The 7,217-nt window shown below is 33.8% G+C and overlaps 1 pseudogene; it reads right to left on the bottom strand.

Annotated features, from left to right (window-relative positions):
- Positions 1–209: 209 nt before the first annotated feature.
- On the bottom strand, positions 210–663 carry LOC105550402 (annotated as a pseudogene).
- Between the last annotated feature and the right edge of the window lie 6,554 nt (positions 664–7,217).

Here is a 7,217-nt window from a genome sequence, read left to right on the forward strand (position 1 = left end):
GATTGTGTTCTTTTGAATCTTTTCTCTGTTCTTTTTTTTAGATGGGGGACACAGACAGCAAGTTTATTTGGTGAATGCTGATGGCAAACATCATCCAAGAGAGACAAGATGGGAAAGGTGCTATGACAAGAGTGTCTAGGGAGACTTCAGGATACATAAAAAATCCAACACAGGGAAAATCATGGACTCTTTGGAGACTGGGAAGGTCCTCAGCCATTCGGCACCATGCAGATGAGCTTGTCATAGTTAATATAACCATTGTTGTCCTCGTGCCCTGTCATCACCATCTCTACTTTTTCCTCTGTCATCTTCTCACCCAGTGTGACAAGAATATGTTAGATTTCAGCACCCATGACAGTGCCATTTCCTTCCTTGTCAAAAACCGAAGTCCTTTGACATAATCCTCATAGATGCCCTGGTCCTTGTTTTTGGCCACCACCATCTACAGCATGGGCAGAAAGTGCTGAAAGTTTAGCACCTTCATATTCATTTCATCACTCTTGGGGTTCCCCAGGACTTTGGGCACCTCAGTGTTGGTGAAGTTCTGGCCCAGGGTCCTCATCATGTTCCCACACTGGCTGTACAGGAGCTTGCCATCACCTGTTCAAACAGCTGGAAAGCCTCCTTGAACTCTGCAGTGTGGTCCTCAGTGAAGTCACACATCTTGACTGCTCCTCCTTTCTTTTTATTAGTCTAGCTGGTGTTATTAGTCTATCTCTTATTAATTTTTTTAAAAAATAAGAAAACAGCCCACAGATTTGTTGATGTTTTGAAGGGTTTTTCATGTCTCTATCTCCTTCAGTTCAACTCTTATCTTTGTTATTTCTTATCTTCTGGTAGCTTTGGGGTTTGCTTGCTTTTGGTTCTCTCATTCTTTTAGTTGTGATATTAGGTTGCTGATGAGATTTTTCCAACTTTTTAATGTGGGCATTTAGTGCTATAAATTTCCCTCTTAACACTGTCTTAACTGTGTCCCAGAGATTCTGGTACATTGTATCTTTATTCTCATTAGTTTCAAAGAACTTCTTGACTTCTGCTTTAATTTTATTATTTACCAAAAACTCATTCAGGAGCAGGTTATTCAATTTTCATGTAATTATATGGTTTTTAGATAATTTATTAGATTTGATTTCTAATTTGATTGTACCATGACCCAAGAGATTGTTTGTTGTGGTTTCAGATAGTTTGCATTTGCTGAGGAGTGTTTTACTACCAATTATAAGACTAATTTTAGAGTAAGTGCGTGTGCTGAGAAGAAGACAGTATATTTTGGTTTTTTGGGTGGAGAGTTCTATAGATGTCTTATCAGGTTCATTTGATCAAATGCTGCATTCAGCTACTCAATATCTTTGTTGGTTTTCTGTCTTGATGATCTGTCTAATATGGTAAATGGAGTGTTAAAATCTCCCACTATCTTTGTGTGGGCGTCTAAGTCTGTTTGAATATCTCTAAGAACTTGCTTCCTGAATCTGGGTGCTCCTGCGTTGGGTGCGTGTATATTTAGTATAGTTAGATCTTCATGTTGAATTGAACCCTTTACGATTATGTAATGTCCTTCTTTGTCTTTTCTTATCTTTGCTGACTTAAAGTTTGTTGCATCTGAAACTAGGATTGTAACCTCTGATTTTTCCTGTTTTCCATTTGCTTGGTAAAGTTTTCTCCATTCCTTTATTTTAAGCCTATGTGTGTCATTGTATGTAAGATACCAATGGGTCTTGATCTTTATCCAGTTTGCCATTCTGTGCTGTTTAATTGGGGGAACTTAGCCCATTTACATTTAAGGTAAGTATTGATATATGTGGATTTTATCCTTTCTTAATGGTGTTACCTGATTATTTTGCAGACTTGTTTATGTGGTTGCTTTGTAGCGTCATAGGTCTGTGTACTTCAGTGTGTTTTTTTCATGCCTTATAGCAATCTTCCCTTTTCCTACTTAGTGTTTCCTTCAGGAGCTCTTCTAAGGCACATCTTGTGGTAATGAATTCCCTCAGCACTTGCTTATCTAAAAAGGATCTTATATCTCCTTTGCTTATGAAGCTTAGTTTGGCTGGATATGAAATTCTGGGTTGGAATTTCTTTTCTTTAAAAATGTTGAATATTGGCCCCCAATGTCTTCTGGCTTGTAGAATTTCTGCTGGGAGTTTGCTGTTATTTTGATGGGCTTCCGTTTCTAAGTGACCTGACCTGTCTTTTTAGCAGCCTTTAACATTTTTTTCTTTCATTTAGACCTTGGAGAATCGGATGATTATGTATTTTGGGAATGATCTTATATTGAAGTTTCTTATAAATTTACACACACATTAACCATATGATCCAATAATTCCACATCTAGATATTTAAGCAAAATCAATAAAAATGTATATACACAATACTAGTTTTACAAGAAAGATCTCAGTGGATGTATTCATGGTAAACCTAAACAAAAATCCAAATGGTCACTGACAGGATCAAGCACAAATTGTGGTATATTAATAGAATGAAAAAACATTAAACAATAAAAAAGTACAAACTACTGAGGCTTGAAGCATAGATTAATCTCCAAAACATCATACTGGGTAAAAAATGCCAGACACAAAACAATGAAAATTAAATTATTCAGTTATGGCAGCAGGCATTACTAATCTAACTTGATAAAAAATTAGAACAGTGGTTGCCTGGGACCAGGGTTCGTAGTGGAGATGGAGAAGGATAGGAAGGAAGTGTGGATTGACTACAAAAAAGCACCAGGAAATTTTGTGGGGTAATGGAAATATCCCATATGTTGACTTTGATAGTGGTTATACTGATATCTTATATATACATATATCTATATAATGTTAAAACTTTTTGAACATTTTAGTTACAATCTGTGCATTTCACTGTATGTAAATAATATCTGATTTTTTTAAATTGAAAAATTAAATAGGGGTTAAACATTTTAGAATATAATTTATATTCTGTTCACTTGTAATATACGTCTTTAAAATTTTCCAGGGATAAAACTCTGAACTAAACAGAAGACAATAATGGTATATTGCAGTAATTTTCTCAGATATTCATTTTATTTTATTTTATTTTTTCTACTGATAAATTTAAATAGTCAATACATAAGATGGTTATTCATTATCAGTGGCATTCTTTTCATCTCTAAACCTAAGAGATATACACTGATTAATGTTCAAAGATATCTGGATGACTTTGGACCGACCCTAGCCAATCAGTGGTGATATCCAGTGATCAGCATGATTGCTCAGCCTGTAATTCATCACCTTGAAATATACAGTACATGATGCATTGCTGATTTAGTGTCTCAGCCACTTCAGCACTTCTTATCATCATCTAAGTGAATCTTGATAATTGATAGAGTGAAAAAGATTGAAAAACATGAAGGATTAATCTCACAGAACAATTATTTTTAAAAATATAAATAATTCAAAATTTTCATTTTAAATTAATATACCTAATTGAATTTTCCTACAAATAAGTTTGATTTGTTTATACATTTCTCACTGACTCTACTGATATTTTTCTCTCCTTCCTTTATGTAGTCATGAAAAAGAGCTATATTGCTCTGAATAGAAAGCAATGAAAAGGTTTTAAGATTTTCTTCTACAAAACTTACATACAAAGGCAGTATGTATAGTCACTAAGAGAACACTTCTTAGAGTTGTATCACCCAGCCATACCACTTATACAATATGTGTGACATTAGTTAATTTATCTAACTTTCTGAACCTAATTTCCATCACAATTAAGATAATTAAAAGGTGCCTACACCTTAGAGTTGTGAGAAATTGCATGCTTAGTCCAGTGCCTAATAACCTTTAAGCACATAACACAGTAAATATGTATGTTTATTATTTTCTGTGGATTTCTTTGTTTTCAGGTTTGCAGAAAGCTCTTCTGTAATATAAGAACACCAATCTGAATCAAAGATTTACTGAGAATATTGATGTTAAATTAGATCCTTCACACATGAAATAGATTAAACAATATTTTTGCTAAGACAAGCAAAGCCTTAAATGAAAATCAATGGAATGAGTAGTTTCCATACATTTCCTGGTCCACAACAATCACTTCTGCTCTGTTCACTGATGATTCTAAACTATCATTGCAGGGCAATTACTGTATACAGTAGATCTTAGTTCCTGTAGATGGTGATAAATTTTTTTTTTTTTTTTTGAGACGGAGTCTCCCTCTGTCACCCAGGCTGGAGTGCAGTGGCCGGATCTCAGCTCACTGCAAGCTCCGCCTCCCGGGTTCCCGCCATTCTCCTGCCTCAACCTCCCGAGTAGCTGGGACTACAGGCGCCTGCCACCTCGCCCGGCTAAGTTTTTTTTGTATTTTTAGTAGAGACGGGGTTTCACTGTGTTAGCCAGGATGGTCTCGATCTCCTGATCTCGTGATCCGCCCGTCTCGGCCTCCCAAAGTGCTGGGATTACAGGCTTGAGCCACCGCGCCCGACCGATAAATGTTTTTGAATAAACAAATAGTTATATAGAGAAACAATAAAAAAGACTCAAGGACTATGTGTGTATGTGTGTCCATTTATGTATGTATGCATACATGCATGCAAATGTATGTGTATGTGTATATAGTTTGGTTTTACTGAAATGAAGTTGATGTTAATAGTAAAATTCAGAAAACTGGGGCATCGACAGGTTGATCGATATTTTGAGGCTCTGGATTCTGTCCACACTATCCAAAGGTAACATATTTTACTGCAAATTATTTCAAGTATTTATAACATGGTGAAATAATCTCAATGAAAGTATATATTGTAAAATTGTAAAAATGTATTAAAATTACATGCCTAATTTTTGAACTATCAAAAGCATGACTCTTGATGTTTAACCTGTTTGCTATAACTATAAAGTTAAACTAAATTTATTTATCTTTTAAGAAAGACCATTAGCTAATTTGATCAGAAGAATACTATCAACACTGGGTAGCAAAAGTTTAAAGCATTTTACAAAGACCCTCGCAAAAACATTGTGCAGTGGACAAAAGGATTTCTGAATTTTATAGCTACAACAATAGTCCATATGTCTCTCTTATTTCTCAGACTGCCTCCACTTGCATATGACAAAAGCATACAAAATCCAATATGGGGAAAATATAAATTCTTTTCCTCAACAAAACCATCCAATTTTCTCATACACACGTAACTATCTATCCAGTTACCCAAATGAGAAACTTGATATTTATTCTAGATGATCTTTTTTCTCACTTATCCAACGACATAGGGTAATTTCAGGCAATTTTATTTTGCAATAATGTCTGCATTTTCCCTTTTCTATTTCCTTTTTTCTCAATCTCGTTCTATCCCTCGTTCTTGCCCATATTTTTATTGCAAAAATAATTGGATACTGTTTAGTACTGACTTTTACTCAATTACAAATAAAACCTCTTCCCAGCAATGTAATTAAAATGTTCAAAAGTTTAAAATAATGTATATAATTTATGTTCCGTTTTTATGAAAATTCATACACAAATGTATTTATGTCTTGTGTATGCTCATCTTCATTGAAAAAATATAGAAGGACACATATCAAACTGATTACAGTTACATGTGGGAAGAGAAGTCTACAGATAGGATAAGTAAAGCAATATTTCTAGCAGAACTCTTTGTTTATCTGTGTCATGTGAAAGTTTTTACAGTAGGATATACATTCTAGCCCCTAACTGATATTCAGTCAAACAGTTCACTGGATTAGCTGAAGTTTTTCCTTACTCACATAATCACATTGAGTTATGGCCATAACAGCACCCTGTCTTCTGATAGGTCATTCCTTTGAGTATGAGCACTTCTAGTTCTGCATGTTGACTCATGTACTCACCAGCAGTTACCTGTCTTTCCAGAAGTTACCTGCAATTGAATAACTCAACTATGTATTATGTTAAGATACAATATGACTGCAAAAAAAGAGTTGCTTCAATGAAAAAATAAGTTAAATACTTTGAAAAACTAAATGAACAAGGGTTGTTAAGACATTTCTGTCAAATTTGGGATGAGTGATTCAACTAGTAGGAAAAATGTATGGACATGTAAAGGAATATTCCAATCTTATCTGTGGATTACTCATATAGAATACATTGAAACAGAGATCACAGACTATTATGAGTATGTATTATGTGGGTATCTAAATGCAGGTGTGCACAACGAAGAGGCCTTGAATATACTCCTAAATTTGCAGAATCAAAGTACATTTATATTTTGACAAGATAAAGTGTTTAATGTACATGCTTATCTTTTTATTTACCTCTAATTCTTTCAGCTGATCAGCAGACTACTATTCCAAACCATGTTAAATAAAAGCAGTTATGAAATAATGATTACTTCAGCATGTGAAATCAATTTTAGAAATACATTGGTTGATAATACATGCTCAGCTTATGAATTAAAATGTGCACAGGCCTTATTATTAATAACTTGATAACATGTATTTCATTTACAATTAATGGAAACTTCAGTGGGAAAACATCAGAATATTGAGGAAAAATTACAGAATTGGAAAAATATATTTTGAAGAAATTATATTTATTGTCTTTGATTCCTGATTTTGTTGATTTTAATTTGGAAATAAATCATGTAATATGTCTATATAATATAGAACCTTATTTTATGTGAAAAAATAAGAGCAGAACATTTAGAATCTGTTTACTTTATTTTTATTTTATTTTGAAATAATTTTAGACTTATAGAGAAGTTATACAGACAGTTCAGAAAATTTCCATATTCCATTAACCCAGCTTCACCCGATGTAAAACATTACATACTTATCATGTAACAATTATCAACACTAAAAATTAAGTTGCTAAAATAGTGCTAACAAAACTAAATGCATTATTTACATTTTGTGAGTTTTTCCAATAATATGCTTGTTCTGTCCTATGATGAGTCCAGCATACTATGTGTATTTAGTTCAGACTTAAAAAAAAAACAACCTTTTCTTAGGTTTAAGGCTACATGTGCAGGTTTGTCATATATGTAAACTGCATGTTCTCGGGTTTAGTGTACAGATTATTTCATCCCCCAGGTAATAAGCGTAGTACTCGATAGGTAGTTTTTGGATCCTCGCTTTCTTTCCACAATCAGTCCTCAAGTAGGTCTTGGCATCTGTTGTTTCCTTCTTTATATCCGTAGGTACTTGATGTTCAGCTCCCACTTATAAGTGAGAAAATGTGATATTTAGTTTTTTCTTCCTGTGTTAATTTACTTAGGATGATGGCCTACA

Source organism: Mandrillus leucophaeus, unplaced genomic scaffold, assembly GCF_000951045.1.
Source record: "Mandrillus leucophaeus isolate KB7577 unplaced genomic scaffold, Mleu.le_1.0 Scaffold481, whole genome shotgun sequence".
Taxonomy (NCBI): Eukaryota; Metazoa; Chordata; class Mammalia; order Primates; family Cercopithecidae; genus Mandrillus; species Mandrillus leucophaeus.